This window comes from Plectropomus leopardus, chromosome 11 (assembly GCF_026936395.1).
Source record: "Plectropomus leopardus strain MGB_pleo_1.0 chromosome 11, ASM2693639v1, whole genome shotgun sequence".
NCBI lineage: Eukaryota > Metazoa > Chordata > Actinopteri > Perciformes > Serranidae > Plectropomus > Plectropomus leopardus.
Window position 1 is genome coordinate 21,662,416 of NC_142186.1, and position 24,111 is coordinate 21,686,526.

Here is a 24,111-nt window from a genome sequence, read left to right on the forward strand (position 1 = left end):
CACACAGCCATTGGCCACTATCATACAGCCCTACTATATGTGACCAATTTGCATAAACTCATGTCTGCCCTGCCCCTTTGGTCATTTTTGGCTATATAACAGCACTTAATCAACAGTGGCTATACTGTCAGCGTCCATTCATTTCGAAAAAGCAACAGCCAATGGAGAAACGCCAGCACTTATGTAATCATTCACTCCCATCAGTGGTGTAACTTCAGCACTCAATCACAGCAGACTTTCACGTTTATGGGCTTGGCCTCGCATGATGCGGTCCAGCCAAAAACAGATGGCATCGTAAGAACTAACTGCCCCAATAATTCTACGGTACAGGAGAAGAAGAAAATGGGGTTGAACAGAGAAGTGGTTTAATTTATGGATAGTTGTAAGTCTTTGTAGACAACGCCTGTAACTACCCATGGCATGCTGATTGAAGCTGAGGTTATTGTCCAAGGAAAGTCCAAGGTATCTGAGACACTCTACCACCTCCACCTTCTCATCTCTAATTGTGAAACCAGGGGGCTGGACCAGTGTTTTATGGGGGCTAAAGAGCAGTTTAGTTTCTGAGATATTCAGGTGCGGTATGACACATTAAATATGACTGAGATGCTTACAGTTTGTTTCATAGAAGAAATATAATGTTCTTGTTACATTATACTTTCCCTTAATATAGTTATTATAACAACCGTTCAGAAACCATGCTCCTCTCTTCCACTAATTCAAATCTCCTGCACCTTGCTGATCTCATGAATTCAGTCACCTGCTGGGAACTATATAGGTGTGTCTTCCCCTTTCTCCTATGTTTTTCTCTCCAAAACCGGTTCCTCTCTTCCATCACCGCAAGGCGGCACAGTGGCTCGGGTGCTAGCACCACTACCTCAAAACAAGAGGGTCATAGGTATGAACCCCTGGACATCGGACAGAGGCGGTTCCAGCACATAAGATGCCCTGCAAGCCCCATTTCATTTTCTCTCTGTCTATATATATATACACTCCTCTCAGTAAAAGTAGTGGTAGTTGATGAGGTGTACCACTTGGCAGATGGATGGGTTACAGGAGAAGAAGTAGGTATACTCTTCACTATATTCTAATGGCTTTTTGGCTATTAGGTGGGTTAACTGTAAATGGACAGAAAAAGGTTCTCAGATGTGCACTTGACTCTACTATAACTCCAACATCACCCATTAAAGGTCGAATTGAACATTGTTCAGATTGTGATGACTCACTTGAACTTTTTTTTTTCTGTCTGCCCTTTTAACCCCCCCTTCAGGATGGCGCCCTAGGCGACTGTTAAAATGGACAATGGCAAATGCTGCCACTGCCCCCCGGGGGATGATGAAGCACAGAGCTTATCAAGATGTGTCCCCCATCCTGAGTTTTGACACATGGACTCATAAGTCTCACCATAACTCTGTTTGACCTTCACCAGTCTCCACGCGCTTAACCCCTTTTTAGCCTCAAAAATCATCCCATCATTCATGACATTGACCAACCTTCCTTCCTTTTTTATCCGTCCCCTTAACCCCCATCATCCCTTTGAACTCAACCTTTTCTTCATCTTTACCTAATATTTCAGTCAACCAAAAAAGACTACTTGTATACCATATGACATAGTCTTTGTTACATTGTAATGTACAGTCTTCTCAAAATACAGTAAAACACAGTGCTTTTTGAAGCCAATATTACACCTTATATTATACTGTATAATACCATTATAAATGTAATGGTAATATACCACTAAGGTTAGTAATGGCATTGACACTTAATAATGGCAGGGTGCTGGCAATATTATGTTATATGAATCTACTGCAGCTTTTTATTTTATTTTTTTTAGGTTACTTTCACTCAAGTAAACAGGAACCAATCATCCTGCATCATGGGAGTAACATTATTTCTTTTAACTCATTATTGCGTCAAAGCTTGCTAGTAAATCACACAAAAACACAGTACTACATTGTGCTTTTTAACTGTTGGTTATCCACATCAGATCTTGACATCAAAACATTCACACTGAGACAACTGTCCCACATTATCAAAAAATATCAAAGGATTTTTTATTTTAATGGGCCCAGTGCCTCCCAGTTAACAAGTTCTCTAAAAAAAGAAATTAAAGAGTCATTTGTTTGAGTGCAACAACCCTCCTCGAGGCTCTGGCCCAGACGCATGAAGGTGTATCATCAATTCATTCTGGCAAAAATCTTTTTAAGCTGTGAGAGTCTCATGATTACAAATAGCTGATGGCACAAACAGGCTTCTAATGACTGTCTTTTTCTTGAAGAAAGAGAGACATTAAAGTTCCTTGTGTGTAGTTGCAGTATCTGCAGAGGGAGGTCACTGGGTTTGTTTTAAGGCATCACAGACAGAAAAACGATGGCAGTGAGTTTTTTCAAATGTCTGACTATGAAAACAGACAATATTTGTACCGTCATTCACCCTGCCAGTCTCTCCCACTGACCAACAGCCCTCCTGGGATTCAATCTGCCAATCAGGTGCCAAATAAACCCACACAGCCCCTTATCCCTGTGAGCCTGTGCCTCCATGATATACATCCTGGAACCACACATTTCCCAAAGGATGCCCAGCCTCACAGTCATCCCCTTTATAAAAGCAGCCATTCCTATCCTTACATGCACTGTACACACACACACACACACACACACACACACACACACAGAGAGAGTGATAGATTGACTTTTTAGAATCACGCTTGAATTATCCCACAAGCATGGGCTAAAAATACAAGCCCTCATTGGTATTTATGACGGCTGAGAACAAGTTGAAGTGAAACATCAATCAGAAATGTGGGGTAGGCCGGCCTTTTTCTGTAAACCGCAAGCAATTGTACAGCCCTGGGAGCACAGCACTCTCAAAAGCCTGCACATAATGACATAGAAACTGGCATTGATAATATGTCAACAAACAATCGGTTTCCATTCATGCTTTTCCCACAGTGAAGGGTCTAACATTAACTGGGGCTGCTATGAATTTGATGTTACTACACGCATCATGCTGCACAGTGCAAATATGCTTTTAAAATGAATATAGGTGTAAAAATGCAAATGGACAAATATAAGTATGTGTTTGTGTGTCTGAATTTGTATGTGGAGAGTTTTTCCAGCAGGATATGTATGCAGTATACATATATGCAAATGTGTTTCTGTATGTATTTAGGAACAGCGTGTCTCATACCGCAGGCCAGAGCCATTAGATGCTGTCTTTTCTGCCTCCCTTTCATTAAGGTGGAGCCCAGAGGAGTATGCTGCAGGAGTGTAATCGAGATAATAACACAGTTGCACACCCAGCTGCTGATGGGGACTGCAGAGCTGAGACAGGTTGGAAGTCAACACCACTGAAAGTCAGAGCTCAGGTTTATTTGACAGCACATTCTGAGGACAGGACCCAACAGGCTAGGAGAGCGGAGAGTGAAAGAGCAGATGTGAAAGGTGGATGACGGTGGTGTACGCATAAAGTAATACTCTAAAGAAAAATTCAGAAGTTGATTGTTAGGTTTTATGTTTCTCTGACAACTTTGTAGCTTTCTGACAGCAGCTAAAGTCAGTTTGAATTCACAACAGTTAAAATTAGTCAAAAATAAATCAGAAACATGGCAAAAGCACATGTTAAAACTTCCATTGAAACTTTTTATGGCATTCTTGCAGTATAATCCTCCTACCTTCAATTTATCTACATCTTCAGTGTATTCTACAACACAGTTTCTCGACAACATAGTAAAATACTTCTACTTCTTATTAGAACATTTGCTACGTAATGTGACGTGACATAAATATGTCTCGAGTGCTGTTAATGTGTGACAGCTGTACATAAATTACATATTATATTAAAACAATACTGACTTTTGGTTTCACATGCCACACAGACTGCAGTCTCTTGGGTGAAAGTCTGCTTTTATTTGACCCATCCACATCCTCTCCATTGCACCCTATGCCGACTTTCATGCTCTCCATACTACATCAGGTGCTCTCAGTGTGAAGCATTGCCATGGATGGGTTAACACTAAAGTTGGTTTAAAGCTTGGTGCCCCTCATGGAGACACTAAAGGGTGCCTTTAGTGTCGATATCAGATGCTAAGGGACCTGACAAAGCATCAGTATTTGACAACCTGGAAACGAGAGCTGGCTGGCTTCAAAAGTTTTTGTTAATGATGACAGTAAAACTTAACTGTTTAAAATGTGGAGACTGTGGTAGATCATCAGAATTTCATATGATTGAACTTGTGTCTCCTTTGACCTGAGCAATGACTTGACTTGTCTTTTAGCAGGGATTAGACATGATTTGCTTAATTCTCACTTTAGTAACTTGGGACTCTTTTGAGACTTGAAGGTTTAGATTCTGGACTTGCTTGTGACTTGCGCGTGTTATTAATTCCCACTTCTGAAACTATCAGTGATGTAAAAGCTTTTTTTGAACATATATATATATATATATATATATATATATATATATATATTTAAGTGTCCATGCTATTTAAAAAAAACTGAGCTGTTTAAACATGGTCAGTGATCAGGCTGCAGTAACATTTTAGGTTGACTGAATAGTTTGTTCTGGTTGTTCATTAACTAATTTCTAAAGAGCCAACTTCAAACTTTGGAAGCCTGCAGGCTGCATATTTGGTACTCTAAAGATAGATTTTCAGTGGAATATTACTTCATATGTTCAAAAGCACTTACGCACACTAACAACAAAATCTTGCACACACTCACAGCCAACCACCAACACTATAATAATTACAGCAGTCTACACCAGCACCAGTTGGTCGCTCTTTTGCTTCTGAATCACTCAGGCATCCGCTTCCTGTTTGCCCCCACCCCAGGAGCTTAAGCCCCATGTAATCGTTCATCACCACTGCACTTCCTTTCCTCTGTCCCCTCCATCCTGCCGTCCCTCTCTGCTGGGAACTGTTGACTCATGGTTGGCTAAATCAACAGTTTCGGGTTAGAGGCATCCATCTGGACTGTGGTCACCGCTGTGGCCTGCTGGTCATTTACCTCTTCACCGGAACAAACCCCTGCAGCTATAGTCAACACACACTGACACTTGTGATAACAAGCTGAGCTGCTTTTTCATTGGAAAACAAGCACTTTGACACCATCGCACAGTTGGTGGAGCAGAATGGTGTCAAAAAGGGAATGAACAGCTTGTAAATGTGCCAGAACAAGTTTGTCATAAGTTCTGTTTTCAAGACCAGGGGGTTTTGGGAAGCAGGTGTCCTTCCATTCTCTGCTCTCACTGAGAACTTCTTTAGCCTGCAGGTAAGTGAGACCCACCTTTCTTCAAATGGAAATAAAAGAACAGCAGGAAATTTGTTTTGATGCGAGCCGATGGCAATGTGTCAAAGTGAAACACCTCCCAAAAATGTTTATCTGTCAGCATCTAGTCTTGATCTTCAGTGGAAACATGCACACCTTTCCAAGCTATCATCTTAAGTACTTAATGACTTACTCCTCCCTGTGAGGAACTGGAGCAAGAGCTGACATGTACAAGACAAATCTCATCTTTTTTTGTGCACAGTCAACTCATATCAAAGGACCCTCTTACAATAATCTATTGCTTCCTTCAGGCGTAGCCGTGAATATATTACTGTCATTCAAAATGTAGAGCCACAGAGTTCATGAACCATTTGTTCTAGCATGACAGCATGTCTGTCACATAGATAGGTAAGAGTAAGATGATATATTTATGGAGAATGGTGAGACTCATTTTGAAGGCTCAGATTGGAGTCATGGTGATTTATGATCTACAATTTTCTCAGAGTAAAGGATCCAAATGTCTGCACACACAGCACTTAATAAACAGACAAAAAAAATCCACCCTGACAATCTCCATTCGCAGCCATTACTTTTTGATAAAAGGTCCCCACAAGCACAATGAATACATCAAAACCTGAGAACTCAGGGAGTGTAAAAAGTGAACCGTGCCTGTATGAAAGCGTGCGTGTGTGCGTGCGTGCGAGCATGTGTGCGTGCGTGCGTGTTCATGCGGGGATGTCTGAAGGGGGCCCATGTTTCTAGTGATTTTTTAAATTCATCAGGAAAATTAAAAGGTAAATCACGATTAATGACCCTTAATTTTTGAATATGCAAGACCCATTCTGAACTGGCCTAGATATTCTGTGCATGCTCTATATTAGTCCCCTAGTGGAGAAGAAAGTTGGCTGGGAAAAACAAAAGAAGAAAAAGAAGGGAAGAAAACAAAACAAGACAAAGGTACCAGGTAAAGCACAGAGTGCGTACAAAATGTACAGTGCCAAAAAGTTATCCATGTCGTTGCCGTTTGGCATGCAACCTGTTTGCTACTTGCTAGCTTGTTTGATATGTGATGTAATAGGTCAACCGAAGGAAAGTCCAAGAACAACTAGCTGAAAGGGGGCATATTGTCTCCTACCGTGGCAGACTCGCACATACTCACATCAATAAACTGATTCAACCCAGCTGCTTGTATACTGGGCCAAGGACAGTAGTCCAATTAAAAGGCCTAATCAATCTATAACCGCAGCTCCACTTTTCTGTGCTTGTAAATGTACTGATTGGTACAATGACGAAAGGCATTTCCATCAAGGGAACCTGGTATCCTAGGACCATTTTGCATCTTAACAATGTGATACAATACAGCGCAATAGGTGTTTGCTGTTGGCTCGTGGCCCACCATTAAGTTTCAGAATTGGCCCACCAAGGCAAAAATGTAAGTATCCCCCATACACACACACATATGAAATTCATGCGTGCATGTGTGCTGTATTGCATTTTTCAGCTCTCCCATGACAGAGGAATGCAAAAACATGACTCCCTCAGAGTGGAAACCATCTGCCTCACTTGTAATCAGCTTGTGCAGTGTCAGGGTGTTTACATTGACGCTGCATGCTTGGAAGAAAACAAATGGGCAAGACTTCATACATCAGTTCCCTGTTCAATCCCCCAGAGTTTATGCAGCAGCAGCACAGTGCGATGCTTATCACTCCTGTAATGAGTGACCTGCAATCTGGGAAACAGACAAAAAATGCTTTGCCCACATGAATATCCTGCTCATTTGTACTGGTTCCTTCAAGCGCTTTTGTGTCATCCGGATGTTTGTAGATAGAAATGAGATGGTGAACTGTGAAATGTGGTCTATTTATTGATGTGTTTAGTAAAGTAAGAGTAAAACAAAAATTTTAAAAAAGGAATCACATTTATAGCTTTTATATGCTGAGCTCAACTCAGTCCAAGGACATCTCATTTTTACTTCATTGCTTGAAATGTAATAAACATCTCCTCTGAGAGAGTGACATTCCAGCGCTGCAGCTGTGGCGTCAGAATACAAAGCAAGCAGGGCAAGACTGCGTGATACCCGCCCCCCAGACAGTTCACCTCCCTCACAGCACGCAATCTACTCCACTTGCTCTTAGACCCAACTTTTTTCTGCAGTATTAGCTGTAACACGAGGATGAAGCCGATGAATAAACTGGAAATTAAATGGATGGAGTGAAAGCGCTTCCAACATCCAAGAATAATGACTTTACCATGAACATGCCTCTATATGGATTCCAAACCAAACAGTTTCATCTGATTAGGTTTCATTGAATGTTGATTAGATAAAAGAGGTTTTTCATTTAGTACAGTATGTGTGGCTTTGCTTCCAGCTGCCTTTTCGGTTTCCACATGTTCTTTTAATGGTCTCAAAAATACTTCTTACACAAACTTAAAAACGAAGGAGTGTTCTTGGTCAACACTGATGTGTATTTTCAGCATTCTTCGCTTGGGCTGACTAATCATCACATCATTTTCAGCATCCAGAAATAGACTCAACGACTGTTTGGTTGGACAGTACACTATGGGGGGTAATGTTTAGCCTGGAGGCTCAGTGAAGCCAGACGTGCAATCTGGAGAGCTCCGCTGCTGAGTTCACCTTAGGACATATGAGAGGAGAAAATAAACCATTACAGGTCTACAAAGTATTCACTGGAAGCAATGGGGCAGTTTGTGTGTGTGTGTGTGTGTGTGTGTGTGTGTGTGTGTGTGTGTGTGTGTGTGTGTGTGTGTGTGTGTGTGTGTGTGTGTGTGAGAGAGAGAGATTGACGATGCAGGCAAGTGTGTAGTGGGAACAATAAACACAGCTTGAAGCCTTGAACTCTAAACCACAGGCTGTTATGCCAGTTTTAATACATATTAGTGCATAAACACAGCTGACACCTTGTCAGATTTGAAAAATAAAATCAACTTATTTGCCGGCACGCCATTCGCCCATTGAATATAAACATGTTGAATCAGGGAGGCACCAGTTAAACAGATAAAATACATTATCATCGTGCAAATATTCAGCACAGTCACCAGAGGAAAATGTTGGCATTGTATGCTTCTGCAAACCACAAATATGATAGCTTTGCATGATTCATACATATCATAGCAACATTTCTGAAGTATATGAGACTTTGTCTGAAGGTGGAAGGGATGGTGGATGGAGTGACACTTAGACAAGAAACCTGCCAAGCTGCAGACCACAACAAAACACTTTTCGAAATCAACAAAACCCAAAGCTGGTTGTGAATTAGCAAATCATTGCTGTTTCCAGCAGTTATTGGCATGAACAGTGCAGCTTTTTGTGCTGGGCTAACGGCTAGAAAAGTGTTGTTTTTTTAATGAGACACTGCAGATTTTCCTGCTGGGATAGTGGCTAGAAGAGCGTTTATTTTTTTACGGAGACATTGCTGCTTTTCCTGATGGGATAGTACACCAAAAATCTTACACCAAAACATGATTTTTTTTCTAACCGTAACCATATGGTTCTTGTGCCTAAACCTAACCACACATTAACCACTGCATTTTTTTATGCATTTGTGGTTTGCAGTATTGTGTGATGCCAACATTTTTTTGGCAAGTGGTTTGAAATATACACCTAAATGTGTACACCAGTACACTACTCATCTGATCTTCAGAGAGAGGTTTGAGATGTTGACCTCTGAGTTGCTCCTTTTCTCCTCTATAACTGAACCTGCACCACTCTCTGGACATTAATCCCTCCCGGTCCCGACTGCCTTCAGAATCCCTGCTCCTCCTCCTGATTCTCCAGGTATTTGGAATAAAGGCCTCTTAACCTGCTGCTGAGGTGGCTAGTGTGTAGATGATGAAGGAGCGGGATCGGTGGGAGCCTATAATAAATAACAGTCAGGCCCTCTTAAAGCTTATTTTACAGTACTGGGGATCATTTACAACAAGGAGTCTACAGCAAAAAAAAATGTACTCTGGGCTTTGGTGCAAAGCATTTCCACAGATGGAGGAAAGCAGTTACTATTGTGGTCAAAATGGGAGTCCAAGTTTCATGATGACTGCATGGAGAGACTTCAGACATTTCAGTTTCTGTTTCACTGCTGCCCTCATAACTAACAAAGGCAAGTAAAGGCAATGTATTTGAATAGCACCTTTTACCAACAAGGTACACATAACATAAGGCAGAAAGGCATAAAAAATAAAATATAAGATAGAAATAAGCTAACGTGGAAAGAAACAGGCAATGTTTGGGAAAATGGAAATAAGCCTTGATTTAAAAGAAGTGAGAGTTTAGGACTTTAGAGAGTTTAAGCTTTCTCGGGGTTTTGTGCTACTTGTGCTGCTCAGAAATGCAATTCTTCTCTACACTCTGACTCTGGGGAAAGAAAGCAAACCTGTCTCAGATGACCTGAGACATCTGCACAGTTCATAATGCAGAAGCAGATTGGATTTTTTGGCCCTAAACTATTTGGTAGTTTATGTCACAACAGCTTTTGAAAGCACACAGGAAGCCAGTGTAATCTTGGAACTGGACTGATGTTATCCAATTTCTTGCTTGAAGTGAGGACTCTAGCGGTAGCCCTCTGATGGGGTTTTAAGAGAGACCTATTCAGACACAGTGGCCAAGCCTACAGCTGAGACATAAGTCCTTTCAGTCCTGATATATTCTGAAGATGTTAGTAAGCCAGTTTTGTAATTGATGTGGACATTAAGGTCTGACCAACCACTTGTTTACTGTCAGGAAAATTGAAGGAGTGTTCTCGGTCACCACTGAGGGTTTCAGTCCTGGCAAGAAAAGCTACGATGTCTCGTAAAACAACAACTGCATTTCGTGCTGCTTTGCCAACAGCAAACTCAGCAATGTCTCTGTTAAAACAATTGCTTATCTTGTCATTATCTGTACTGACAGGTTGCTACAAAACAGTTCCCTTTAGAGCCTAAAAAACTGTGGGAAAAACACTGACAGGGCGCTACAAAACACTCACTTTTGGAGCCTTAACAGTCACTGGAAAAAAAAGGTCTAGCTTCCACAAAATACCCATAACTTTAGCCTAAAAAGCCACTGGAAAAACATTGACAAGTTGCTACAGAACGCCAACAATTGGAGCCAAAAAAAGCCACTGGAAAAACATTGACAAGTTGCTATAAAACGGCAACAATTAAAGCATAGAAAGCAGGTGAAAGCACACAAATAGGTCGCTACAAAACACATATGTTTGGAGCCCACCCAAAACACCCACAATTGGTCTTTAAAAAGCAGCTGGAAAAACAATGACAGGTCGTCACAGAACACCCATTAATTGATCATAAAAAAGCAGATTAAAACACACTAACAGGTCACTACAAAACACCCGTGTTTGGAGCCTAAAAAGCAGATAAAAACACAGCAATGACCTATTAAAGCAACCGATTTTGTTGTTTGTTGATCTAGAGCAGTGGTCTGCAGCTTTGCAGGCGTCTGGCCCAGGTGACATCCTCCAGATGACAAAGTCAGCTCATGTACTATGTCATTTTATAAAGGTAGATATGATACAAATAAAACATGCATTTGTGTTTGCAAACCATATTTGCTGAAGGATGTCTTAATTGTTGATTTGTTTATGCAGTTACTCACTAACTGTATGAGACTATTGTCACTTGGTGACATGAAATTAATGAGTACAACGTAAAAGCATTTGTGCTCACAGTAAACAAAAAAAGGCACTGCAGAGTTTACAGTGTTCCCAGAGTTGAAACAACTCTGTTGGTATCTGAATTCAATTAACACAGGAAGAGATGTTATCTGTGTAATATTCAGGCTTCTGAAATTGCTCCTTTATCCATGTTATTTCTGTGTACTTCACACAGAACACCGTGCGTCACTCCCATAAATGATACAGCTTTGCTGCTGCCACATTTTTCAAATGCATTAATTTTCTCAGGGGAAATGATAGCCTGTCAGGACCTTAAGTCGCCACTAACATTAAAATCAGTGTGCAAAGAGGCAGAGCCCTTTTTTTTTTAAAGGCACGAAAGGAGCAGGTCTTAATTTTCTGAATCTAAACAGAGCCAAAGTACACACCCCGTGTGTGCTGTAATTCATGCTGTCATCTATTTCAGTCAAAATGTTAAATGATTTTCAAACAGTGAGTGCATCTTATGAATAATACATTTAACACAGCTTGATGCTTGTAGGGGAAGTGTTAACACAAATGTGATGTTTGAAATGTTTGACAGGAAAGATTGTTTTATTACATCTTCAGATAACTGCAGAACACACATACAACATAAACACGCTGTGAGCTTTTTAGAGACTCAATGACCTTCCATAATACAGTCCAGACTGATAACTAACTAACCAAACCTCAAGAATGACTGACAGCAACCACCACATGACCAAAAACCAAAACAGTGTGCTGCAGTCAGAACATCCAGGTAGCAGACACAGTTCACCTCCAAACATGGACATATAGTCTGCACTGACAACAGACATCTGGAGACTTCAGTCCTGTTTCCTACATCCATCCTAACACTGTTAACAGCCCCGCACAAAACTATGGAACTGCAAAGCAAACCTGCGGCCAGAATGGGACTGATCCCAAACCAAACCCCTCAGGAATTCACTCTAGGGCCAGCATGTTGCGAGAGTATGGTCCAGACTTGTTTCTTCTCCATGGGTGCTTGGCACCACTTGGGAAATCCTGGTTTGGTTTTAGTAAGTGGCACTCCACCCAGGCCTCATTGGGGTTGAAGACACAACCACCGGAATTACACCCTGTATGAATGTTTGTCACCCAGCGTCTACTATAAGAACCGCTGTGCACCCACTTCACCCTGACAGAACAAGAATAGACCTGAGCAGTCATTCGAGCATTACCCTGGGAAGCCTATAATGACTACCTCCGACTCTATTTGGCTTTCTGTGGGAAGAGTGATGGCTCACAGGGAAACAGAAACACTAGGTAAAAAAGGGACTGTTGTAGGTGGGTTTTTGTTTCCTGTTTTCTCATGCAACAAAGTCAAAGAATGAAGAATGCTCAGTGGTTTACAGTGAACTCTGTAATCTAACAGCTGAAAATAAAAGTACGCATACCAAACAAAGGATAAAATTATGGCCTAAATCACACTTGACACACTTGGAAGGCTTGAATTAAAAGGACTATACCACGTTTAACTTCTTACCAAAAAATTCAGGTACACTTAAGTACAGCTGACCTTTTTTTTTAAATTTATGCTGTAGAGTGTTCGATTTTTGAATGTATTACTTTGGTATCCAATTTTTCTGTGTGATCAGCAGACTTGAAATTTCCAGATAAGTGATTCTTTCAAGAGTGCATATTTATTTTTGTCAAAGATATTTTGTTATTGAGAAGCAATGTAGCTATAAGTACATATTAATTTGAAACGTCTCTGTTATTAATTGATTTTCATACTGTGCAGAACTGCAGAAAACTTCCTGGGACACCAGGAAAATTAGCCTGCGTTTTTCTATAGTTTTAATATTGTCTGCGAACCGCATGAAAAGACGAAAAACGGTCCTTTAGATTTGCTCCCATATGCGTTACACTCACTTCCAGCCCTTTCAATACTTTTTTAAAAAAAATTTAAGGTCTGTGGATTTTCTTTAGTAAACCGGTAATTATTTCTGGAAAGACATTGCTGTTGAGGTTTTCATTTTTTTTTCATTTTATTTCTTTAGTGTTTTGAGCACCACAAGCATGTGGTGTTTATGATGTTTATGAATTAAGCTTTTCATTTGTACGAGCAACAAACTGTTATTTCATCTTTCGAAAGTCACAGTCTTGCTTTAAAGCCTGTATACATGTAGAGAAATGTCATGCTATGTGGTGTAATCCACATTTGCTGATCTGAGTAGCATACATTAAATCATAAACTCCTTCTTACTACAAAGACTAAGTGGAAGAGACGTGCACTCTCTTTCTCACTTAACTCATCTGCTCCATCCTGTTGTTTGATGTGTCTTTCAGAGATTAGACCCTAGCTCTGAAGTTTGACTCTTTGATTGGAGAAAATATTTACAGCACACACAAAAAGAAAGAGACGTGTCTCAACCGCCCACACCAAAGCTCGCTTTTGAAGGGGCAGCAAGAGGAAATCCAAGGGCTGTTTGCCACCAGCAGATACAGGATGAAGGAGTGGGAGGCACTTGAGAGGAAGAGGAGGAGGATGTGAAAGTCAGAATTTATTCAACATTTTGGTAAATCTGGTGTCTTTACTGGCATAATGATGAGCATAAAGCCTTGTGGTTTCTCAGCACAATGCTGGTGGGCTTAAATTTCCTCCACATTCTTACATGTCGAGAAAAATCACTTGATTTCTGTAAATGATTCAGCTGTTGAACGCCCACACGACTGACGCCAAAACTTATTGCCTCCTGAGTATGTTCAGCTGACTAAACTTTGTGATGTGAAAAGAACTGGTCCATAATTCTTTTTTTAAAGGTGCTGAAAGCAGTGGATAAAAGTCAAATTACAAACCCTGAGGCAAAAGTGGACCTACTTTTTTTTCTTTTATGAAAGCTCCTATGTGTTCTGGTCAAAAGCTGTGTGCAACAAATGCTTTTAAAAAGTCTGGATCTTTTTGACAGACTGTTTTGTTTTGGGGTTATTTTGTACAAGATATGTCTAGTAATGTATTTTCAAGAAGGTCCTTACATTTATAGTTTATTCTATTTCACAATTTATTCTATATAGTGCAAAGGGCAAATGCGCTACAACAGCCTGAATCATTTCCATAAGGAGAATCATGCCGCAGCTTCAGAAACGATGCCAATTTGAAAGCACATGTGAGACTGAAAAACAAATAAAGCAATGGAAACATGCTACAAATGAAAAAACATGCTGCAGAAAGCCAAAACAAATACATTAACAGCAAATGCACTGCAAATACAGAAACGATGCAAATTCAAAAACACATGAACCCTAAAAAGTCTGAGAGGAGCGCTAAGGAGAACAGCTTGATTTTTCAGCCTGAGAGACAACACTGGACAATACAAGACCAGATGTTTTCAAAGCAGAAAGAAAGGCGACTTAAAAAGGTACATATCCTTTTTTTACATTTGGCCTCTGTCTTATACAATTAAGAGCAACACATTTATGTAGCTAGCGTCACCGTAATGCCATGTAATGTTCCCCCTTAGGCCTTGAGATCCTCTGTTGTGTTGACCAGATATGCAAACATGTTCTCATCCCAACTCGTCACATGTTGCCGCTTTGCAGTGGACTTACGCATCTACATAGTAAGAGTTAGGTATCCTTCACCATCTGCTGTTTATGTTCCAAGACATTACTACCATGATGTCAACAAATGCACATGGTGGAATAAGGTAAAAACAGAACATGGCAACCAACAACGCAAAATCAACAAACAGACATGCTTGCACAGATGGTTAGGATTAATGACGACACCGGTGTGCGAATCATGTGGGCACAGCCGTCCGGCCATCCGCCTGTGAATAATAACACCAGTTCCATATGGCTGCTGCCTCAGCTGATGCCATCCAGCATCATTTCATGTGCACACAAAAGGTGTCTTTACACCAAAGGCGCGGTCAAAGAGGCCCTATTTTACGAGTTCAGAAGAGAACGGGCTGGATATGCAGCACGAGATGCAGGCCTAACCCTAATCCCAACCTTAACCACCTCTTTTTTAACCTCTTCACATTACCACTTTAACACTTGATAAAAAGCTTGTGCATTTTCTTCAGGTCTTGCACTTATACACAAGGAGTGAAGGGGCTGATTGTAGACTGATGGTGGGCGGATCACATTTAGTACAGAACTGCACATATTATAACAACTATATTATCATGTCTCTGGATAGTAAATATACAGTATTAAGAGTAAAAGATTACAGCCATGCAAGCAGCTGTGCTTTAAGCTAAATGCTAACATCAGCATCCTAATTTGCTTATGATGACAATGCTAACATTATCATAATGCTAACCCCCTAAAGTTTAACGTGTTTGCATCCATTTGCTTAATAGTACAAAACACAGTCCAGCTGATACAATTATAAGAGAAATAAACATTTTGACCTGACAATGCTAGATTAAAAATTGAGGTCACGAGCAACAACTCATCTGTTGTGGTGAACGTAAAAGTTTGTACCCTGGCGGTCGATTCAATAGTTATCAAGATATTTGAGTCTGAAGTGGTCAAACGGCGGAAAAACAGATCAAGATTACTTTAGCCAGTGCCTACCAAAAATTTATATTAGAGGCAAAAGAAATTTCAATAATCCAGTGAGGTTATGGATTTTATGTTTAACTGTAAATTCATCCGGTCGAATGGAACCTTTATTTTTCTAATATAGTCATTACTGTCAGACTTCTCTACACTTGCAGCAGCTGCTGCCATCAAAAAAATACAGTATCTGATTCTTTAATAATGTGTCCCTAATGTTTATGTCTCTATGTCTGAGAGAGAATGTGGTGTGAGCCCAAACGTCATTAGAAACAGAGAGGTGCAGACAGACAGATTAGTTTTCCCGAGATTTTCCACAGCGTACATTAGCACAGCTCCTGCAGTTATCTGTCTGCTGACTGTGCTGAGCGGGGACAGCTGTGAGAGCCGTAATCAGCATCGATGGACAGCAGCTCTTTAGCTCTCAAGCTCACACTCCCTCAGCCCACAACAGGTCAGTGTGGGATTGAATTGAATTTGTCTGTGATTGTACATGTTCACTTATTTGAAAGGCAGCTACAATAAAGAGAACAATCAGACTGCATGGCACGGTTTAATGTTTCCTCACAAAAGTGTCCCAGAGGCAGGAACCTGATTCTGTTATTTCAACATTCACTTGTAATTTGTATAAAACCAAACAGCTTTTCCATTAAATCCATGTAAGACCAGATCTATTATTCTCACTTGATTTTATAATGACTGAGTTTTGTTTTTTTAATGATAAAGAATATATTATCTCATCAACACCAGAACAAACGAGGAGTGTCCCATTTCACATAATAGTGACCTAAAGTCTTACAGTCAGATTTTGCTGTCTCGCAGGAAATCTTGCAGCAAAGAGAGGGAAGATTTTAAACCATTACAAGAGCAGCAAACTGCCAAAGGTAAATATTTTCTTTACAATCTCCATGTCTAACAATAACAAAGAAGAAATAGATGTGTTCAAATAAACATTTGACTACAATTTGGAACTGCCAGAGTCCAAAGTGTGTAAAATTAATATGTGATGGAATAAATCTTATAAGCACCTAAAAGGTCTAAACAGCATGTATGGTTCAATTATTTATTATAAATACACAGGTTCTTCAGGTCAGTTTCTTCTTCAGCATGTTTAATGTCAGACAGCGGTTCACATAAGAGTGTGCTGTCTCTATTTTTCCAGCCAACTTACTGCTCAAGTAACAAATGACCAAATGTAAAAACAAGCCTAGGTTAAAACCTAGTATTTGGCTGGACCATGTACAGTGGTTCCCAACCTTTTTCCTTCAGGGACTTCTATACTATCATTAGGTAAACTGCATTTCATATTATATTAAATTCATAACAATAACAGTAGAGAATAACTAATAAACTATACAATTAACTTAAATGCCTAACTGCCAGAAGTTTGTGTTACATTAGCAATTATGATTAATTTTGAGCAGGTTACTTCCTGTAAATACTGCATCAGAGATTCTATAAACTTACAATCATACATTCTTTAAAGCGTTCTTTTTTTAAGGAATTACTTTTGCTTGGCCATCTTTTGCAAATACAGCTTGTGTTCAGGTCATCACTGTATCTTGTGAGTTTTAAAAAAGAAAAAGAGTATATCTTGAACATTCATCTAAAAGTAAAAAATATAATTGCATCTAGTTATCAAGAACTTAATGAAATGCTGAGATAGGCCCACTGTTCAAGTTTTTTTAACAGCCCTTAAAATCGAAAAGACCTCATGACCCCCTGGGAGGCTTTGGTGACCCACAGTGGGGTTGGGACCCCCAGGTTGGGAACCAGAGGTGTATGAAACACAGTGTTGCAGGTGCAGCCTAAAATTCATGTAGCCTAAATACATATTAAAATGGAGAACAATACACTTAACATTAGCAACGCAAGCTGACCAACTTTTTAATAACTTGAACATAACTTATGTAATCTCAAAACACACAACTTGCTCTTGCTCCGTGGTTTTTATATTTGATATTTACCATACAACAGTCCTGTCTCTGTGTTGGGAAGCATTAACGCTTAATGACACACATTAGAGGGTCCATCAAGGTTTGAATAGGGGTACACAATAAAGCCAGTTCTACCAATCAGGGCCGTAATCACATATTTAACATTTGGGGGCAGAATTTTTTAGAAACTTAATAGCTAAACTGACCATTTTAGAGCATTTTTTAAAAAAAAGCTTAGATTAAGGGTTTATGACTATGGCTTTTAGTTTTCCACTTTTTAGCACATTTGAAAGTAATTAAAAATAAAGACAGTACACTCTTTGACTTGATTGTACCTAAACTTGATTTATACTTAGTACTATTTTGACATGTTGTGGAGAGGCTGCTGCAGTTACTTACATGTTGAGGGGATGTTTCAGGCTTCTTTTTAGCCCTGCTCACCGCCCAAATAATTTTCGTACAATCCCTAAACACTATTGCACTTCTTGGATGAATGACTTTTTCATTAATGATTTTTTCATGTTTCCATTTAAATGTAGGACACATTATACACATTAATTATTTTTGCTTATTCCTAATCTTGTCCTGATGTCCTGATCTTGTTGCACCAGATGTCCCTTGTTGATTAATTAACTCAGTGTGTTTTTATTGCTGCCACGTGTGTAGTCTGATCTGTGCATGTTGAAGAAAAGCTTAGGTTGAGACATCAGTGTAACCTAAATACATTTTAAGCCCTCTACATCATACCTAAAAAGCAGGGGTAAGAGCAATTTTATAGTCTGATGACAGTAATCCAAGCTATAAACACTTTTCTTTTCTAACAATAAATTGGATATTGTTGAGCTAAATGAACACCTATGATACACAAACTTAGCCACATATGTTGAGGGCAGAGTGAAGAAAAAATTAAATTACAGTAGTTCCCTCCACAAATTTGTAAGTCTTAACGATGCCTGTTAAACGTCATTCCAGTATGCACAGTGTCAGTCCATACACACAAAACACACATAACTCCTTGTTCACCTTGTGGCAGGGTGATCTCATGGTGTTGACAGGAGACACAAGGGTTCCCATTGACAGAGTCGCCCTCCTCCCCTTAGGACCAGATGTTCGGAGTTAGCGGGCAGTTTGAAAATGACACACTCATTCTTGCGCCATTTTGGATTTCCCATTTTGCTTCTGATGGATGAGTTGAGAAGGTGAAGAAAGATAGAAGGAGCTCAGTCAGATGTAAGTTTGGAACGAGGAAGAAGAAAATAGCTCAGACTGAAAGACAAAAAGTTTTGAAAAAAAGTCTCCACCAATTGCAGTCTTCCTCAGAAGATTTATGCAAGCTATTTCTCAACACCCAATAAAGCCACATGTAGACAAAATATGCAGGGACTGGACAACCCTCTGCATCGCATCAAACGCAAACACACTAAAGACTGATTACACGGCATATGAATGTCCCAAGATGTCGTCCCATAAGAGACAAAAAACAGAAGTGTTTCATTCTCTCACAGAAACAGGGCAAGGTCACCGGGAGACACAGAGCAGCTGTAAACAATCTCCTGCAACGAGCTGATGGGTTTCAGATGATTATGAGTAAGAGGGGTTATGCCCTGGGTCTGCATGAGACTTCTGGAGTCTTACCTACATTATATATCAGACTGTTGATAAAAAAAGGAGAAAAACGTACTATACTTTGGAAAAGAACAATAAAACAACAATACATTTTAGGAAATAATTGTTTTTTTTCTTTTCCAAGAGGAAGATGGAAAGATTAATATCATTCTGAGACTGGATCCAAGAGGCAGCTTTGGCTGCATTCACATCATATCACTTAGATCATAATTGTTAGCAGTCATTTTGGAAAATCAGTTCACGTTATACTCTTAGTTGCAATTCCAAGTCAAAGATATCAAACATTTCTGACAACCATTTCTCACTTGTTAAAAAGTACTACAGCAAACAACAACAGAGCAAAATGGTAGGTGCTATGTGTAAAGACAAAAAATAAATAAATAAAAACCAATATAAAAAGTAATGCAATGATTAGATACAAGTTAGTGGCAAACTTATAGCAGTGACAGTCTTATGCTTTGGGGTATTCACTTATTTAAATTTAAGGCTGCCCACGGCAGGTGTTCAGGTCAGCACAAACACTTTCACAAGGAGGAAAACAGCTCTCTGGGCTCTCTCGAAAATTAAAGGGACAGTTTACCCCAATATCAAAAATACATTTTTTTCCACCTGTACTTTTCATTTATCAATCTAGCTTGTTACGGTGTGAGCTGCAGAGTGCTGGAGATACCATAGAGATGTCTGCCTTCTGTTGGATATAATGGAACTAGGTGGCACTAGATGGTGCTCAAAGTGCAAAAAAAAAAATCTGAAAACCTCAAAAGCAATGTCTCTTTCCAGAAATAATGACCCAGTTATTCAAGAAAATTAATAGACCTTGTTTCTAGCAGTTTCGTGTAGCAACTATATTCTTTCCAACATCACTCACCGTGCAGAAGCCATCACGCATCTACAGCTAGCTTACCAAGCACTTCTGAGCTAGCTGCAGTTACAGCTCAGCCAAGGACGACTCCATCAATGTTTACTTCTCACAATGCCACAAGCACGAGTCTGTGTATTAACTGATGCACGCTTCTATCTATATTCAATCCACAATCCACTATTCAATCCACTAATCAAACTTTGCGATTGCAGTTAAAACAACTATTATGTTCTATGAAATGGTATTCACACAAACAGTATTGCATATTTTGTAGGGGTTTAAATCACCGGTTTCATCATGATACGGAATTATATCGATATTTTTGACAACGAAACAGTATTTGCTGATATTACAAAGTCTACCACGATATGATTTAAATATGATTTCGATTCGATTCGATTTAGGGGCCTGCTATCAATATGAGCCGATATTATTTGCTCATTTAACACAGTTGGTGGCTGGAGAATCTGCCACCCTTTTTTTTGCTTTTGGCCAGAAAAGATACAAACATATAGGCCTACATAATTGGAAATAATTAAAACTGGTTCATTCTGTTTAAAAACACTTTCTGGAAAATTCAATTGAAAATTCAATTCGAAAATTAATGATCTTTTAGTCTACATGTACGTTTTTTTCAGTCAATATTGCTGAAACCACAAGAGGTCAGTAGGGCTTTTGTTTACATATGACGTGCGCCGTCAGTTTCTCTGAAAACAAAACATTTCCAGACTGATGATCTATTCCCGAGTAAATAATAGTAATATATCCTCATCATCTTTCTCTCGGCTGCTCGCCATCACCTGCTAGACGCTGTGTGACGTGACACAGACTTTCAAAATAAGGGCGCACCTGAAAGGCGATGATATGGATCTATTGATCATTTAATCGATATATCGATGCAGATCGATGGATCGTTACACCCCTAATATTCTGCATATGTTTGCTTTTTTTTATAGCTCAGTGCTGAGAGAGACAGTGCCACTTCATCACAGGAAATCATTATTATTGTCTGTATTAGATTTTTCTGTTCTCTGATTGCTGCAGGGCCCACCATGTGTAAAGTGCCACACCAAAGTCTTTGCATCTGCTGGCACCAGTTTCATAACCACATCTAAAGTCACTGTCTGTTACTGAATTGGACTGCACTCTAATGTGGAAGGAATATGAGCACTAGTGGTTTTCTTTCCTCATTTGTTTTATTGTCTTAAATGAAGTTATCATGTTAAAGGACATTCTCTGGTACAACAAAACATGAGCACTGATTTCAAAGTCACACAATGTGTAGTTTAAGAGAGCCTGGTAATCAACTGAACAGCAAAGTTAATTAAAAACAAGGACAAAACGAGGATATCTGTACACTTCAGATGATTTATGTGTCTTGTGGTGTTGATGATACTGTAAATGCATTTGACATTTTCAGATCTTCTGTTTTATCATGTGTTTAACAACATTCTAACCTGAGGAGCAGAACTAAAGACAGAGTAACTTAAAATGACTAAAGAAAGACCTGAACAGATGTTTTTCCTTCTTGCTGCTCATATGGGGACCGTATGCACACTCTGTTTTCAGGCCTGTTTTGTGGCTGTGATAGCTCGCCAACAAAAATCAACTCAGTTCAGCATGTCTTTAAGTACAAATCACAATGCTGCTAATCTCATCTTCCCGCCTACTTTATAATCTTAAAATGTGGAAACAAATTGAAATGCCTGTGCAGTGTTCTGCCTGGATATAGTATACTGGATATTAGTTTTAGAGATTTATGTAGGGATTTTTTTGTTGGGTTTTTTTTTCTCAGTAGTATGGGAAGGTCAAGATAATTATTGGGTGGTTGATTGATCAATCTGTTCACTCTCACGCCAGAGCAGGATTCCTTGACAATCACTGATCATAGACACACATGTATTCTTTGGATTCACTGTATCCAAAGGATAAATCCTAAAATCCTAAGTTTCCATTTGGCCAAATTTGAAATTTTACAGAACATCTATCCAAATCTATAGCAGAGATGGAGCAGAGCGGGGACTTTTAGGGCTCCAGCCTCAAATGTTTTTTCTCAAGGCCCTAAATCTTTTAGGTTTTGTGATTTAAAAAAAAAAAAAAAGAATTTGTCTTTCAGATAATAACATATGCCCACGTTGTTTATTCCACCATGCTGTTCCCTGAAAATTGTTAATGTTTTTCTATTTGCCTAATACTCAGTTCAGAGGACTGAAGATTTACTCTGCCACTCATTCTATGAGCTGTCCAGTATTACAAAATAGGTTTCAAAATTAGTAATGCTGTTTATGCAGAATTCGCATACTGTCTATGTTATGTAGCTTAAAATAGTAAATGTAGTGGCTTCTAAATGCCAAGGTTTCAAAATATAGACACCCAGCAGATTCCAACACGCTTTGTACCCCAAACAGTAAACATATGAGCGTGATGAGCTGCGTTACTTACCGTGTTGAAAATGTTCGGGGGGTCTGACAGTGCCAGTGAGGATGATCCAAAAATGTTTACAAAAACCAACAAAAAGTTTGAAACAAACAAAAACTGTTGAAAAACTGTGTGTTGACATCTTCTCGAGCTTCCTGGTGAGACAGCTGATGCTGACTAATTACCCAAAGTCAGCAGGTGATTCAAGGCTTCAAAATAAGAGCACTTACAAAAATAAAAGGAAAATATTTACCTCTCACCAAAACATTTATATAACAGGGAGGCTGTCATGAAATTTGCTGAGCAAATCCATGCATTTGAGGGGACAAACGCTTAAGATTGAAACATTTGCTGTACTTTTGGAACAGCTCTAAAACTTGGCAGACCATCACTACTTTGTTAAATCTATTCTGGTCATTGAGAGTATGCTTTTCTCTTGAATGCTTATTTTTTTGACTTTTAACCTGGATCAGCATCAGTATTGTTAGGTTTCATTCACATGCCTTTCTTTCAGAAACACAAGGGGGAAAATGCAATGAGCAACATGGGAAGAAATGTCTCAACAAGTTGTGAGAAATTTGCAAAAGGTACCAAGAACATGACCTGAAAATTAGTTTTTCAAAATGGGAGTGGGTATTATAAAAAAATGATTTTTTAGTTAAACTAGGAAATGCCAAGAATGCCAAGTATGTATATTTATAATTATTATAATTGTTTAATTGTTTAATTTTCTGCACTTTTTGCGCTATTTTCTTACTTTTTTTGTTTTATACCTGTTTTTGCCTTTTTTTTCCCCAGTAAATTTTTTTGTAATTTTTTTTTAATTTCTTGCTTATTTGTGAGCCATGTCTTATTAAGTTGCTCGTTGCCTTCTCCCCATATTTTGAGAGAAATCAAACAAATGTGCTCATGTTTAAAAGGATTAATTGAGACGAATAAGAGCTACCCAGTAGAGATTGGACTAGACACTTTCAGATGTAGATCATCTGACTGCCTGTGACCTCTTTTAAGGCAACCATGAGAATTATATCCGCTGCTCAATGTTGCAGATAGTCACAAGTTTTGTTTTTTCTTAAATACAGCACACATTTGGTTTTGTGTTAACTGGAATGTCTTGTCAGTGGGGGAAATAAAACCTCAGCCCGCTGGACACAGCTGGAGACACATTCATACACTCTGACATACAAACATTGAGTATTAACTAAAAAGAAGATGCAGCTGTGCACTTAAACCAGTTATTTCTAATATATTTTAACAGTTAAATACACTGCTACTAGTAAAGTACACACACACAGAAAGCTAGGACAATACTGCTGCATACACACATCTGGAAATGTGGATCCGTTTGTCCTCTATCATCCATGTCCAACAGGATAAAGCCTGTTCTCTTCTTGTGAAACTGAATACGAAATGCTCTCCAAGGTAATTAAGCAAGAGCATCGCAGATGTCTGACGTAAACTTTAATGGACAATTGTTTGTTTGACACACACATGAATCTAGGATGGACCTCCTCAAGGCCAGCTGGTTGTAGTTTATGGGGACAAAGCATCTGTGCAACTTTGACCCTTGAGACTTTTCCACCCAGCTTGACATGTTGGGAGAGGGGTGTAATGATGCAGAGTAGAGAGAGACCCACTTTAGACAAAGTTAGGATCTCAGAGGGATGGGAGAGGTTACTCTAAACTGTGTTATTCTTCTGTTGAGTGATTGAGCAGTGCATTATTTTTGCTTCTGCTAACTACTTGTTGACTAAACTGATCTATAATGAGGAGGTCGAAGGTCTAATCTCCTATTTGTCCTACGATGCCACAGTGATTGTGGGTTT

General features: G+C 39.3%; 1 protein-coding gene across 1 annotated transcript in view; it reads right to left on the reverse strand.

The window, feature by feature from the left end:
• The window catches only part of eva1ba (eva-1 homolog Ba (C. elegans)), a 48,240-nt gene extending 25,911 nt beyond the window's left edge, over positions 1–22,329 (reverse strand). The window contains exon 1 of the mRNA XM_042490041.2: positions 22,310–22,329. The gene's annotated coding sequence lies outside the window, so the exon portion shown is untranslated. The remainder of the gene's footprint in view (positions 1–22,309) is intronic.
• Positions 22,330–24,111: the final 1,782 nt, after the last annotated feature.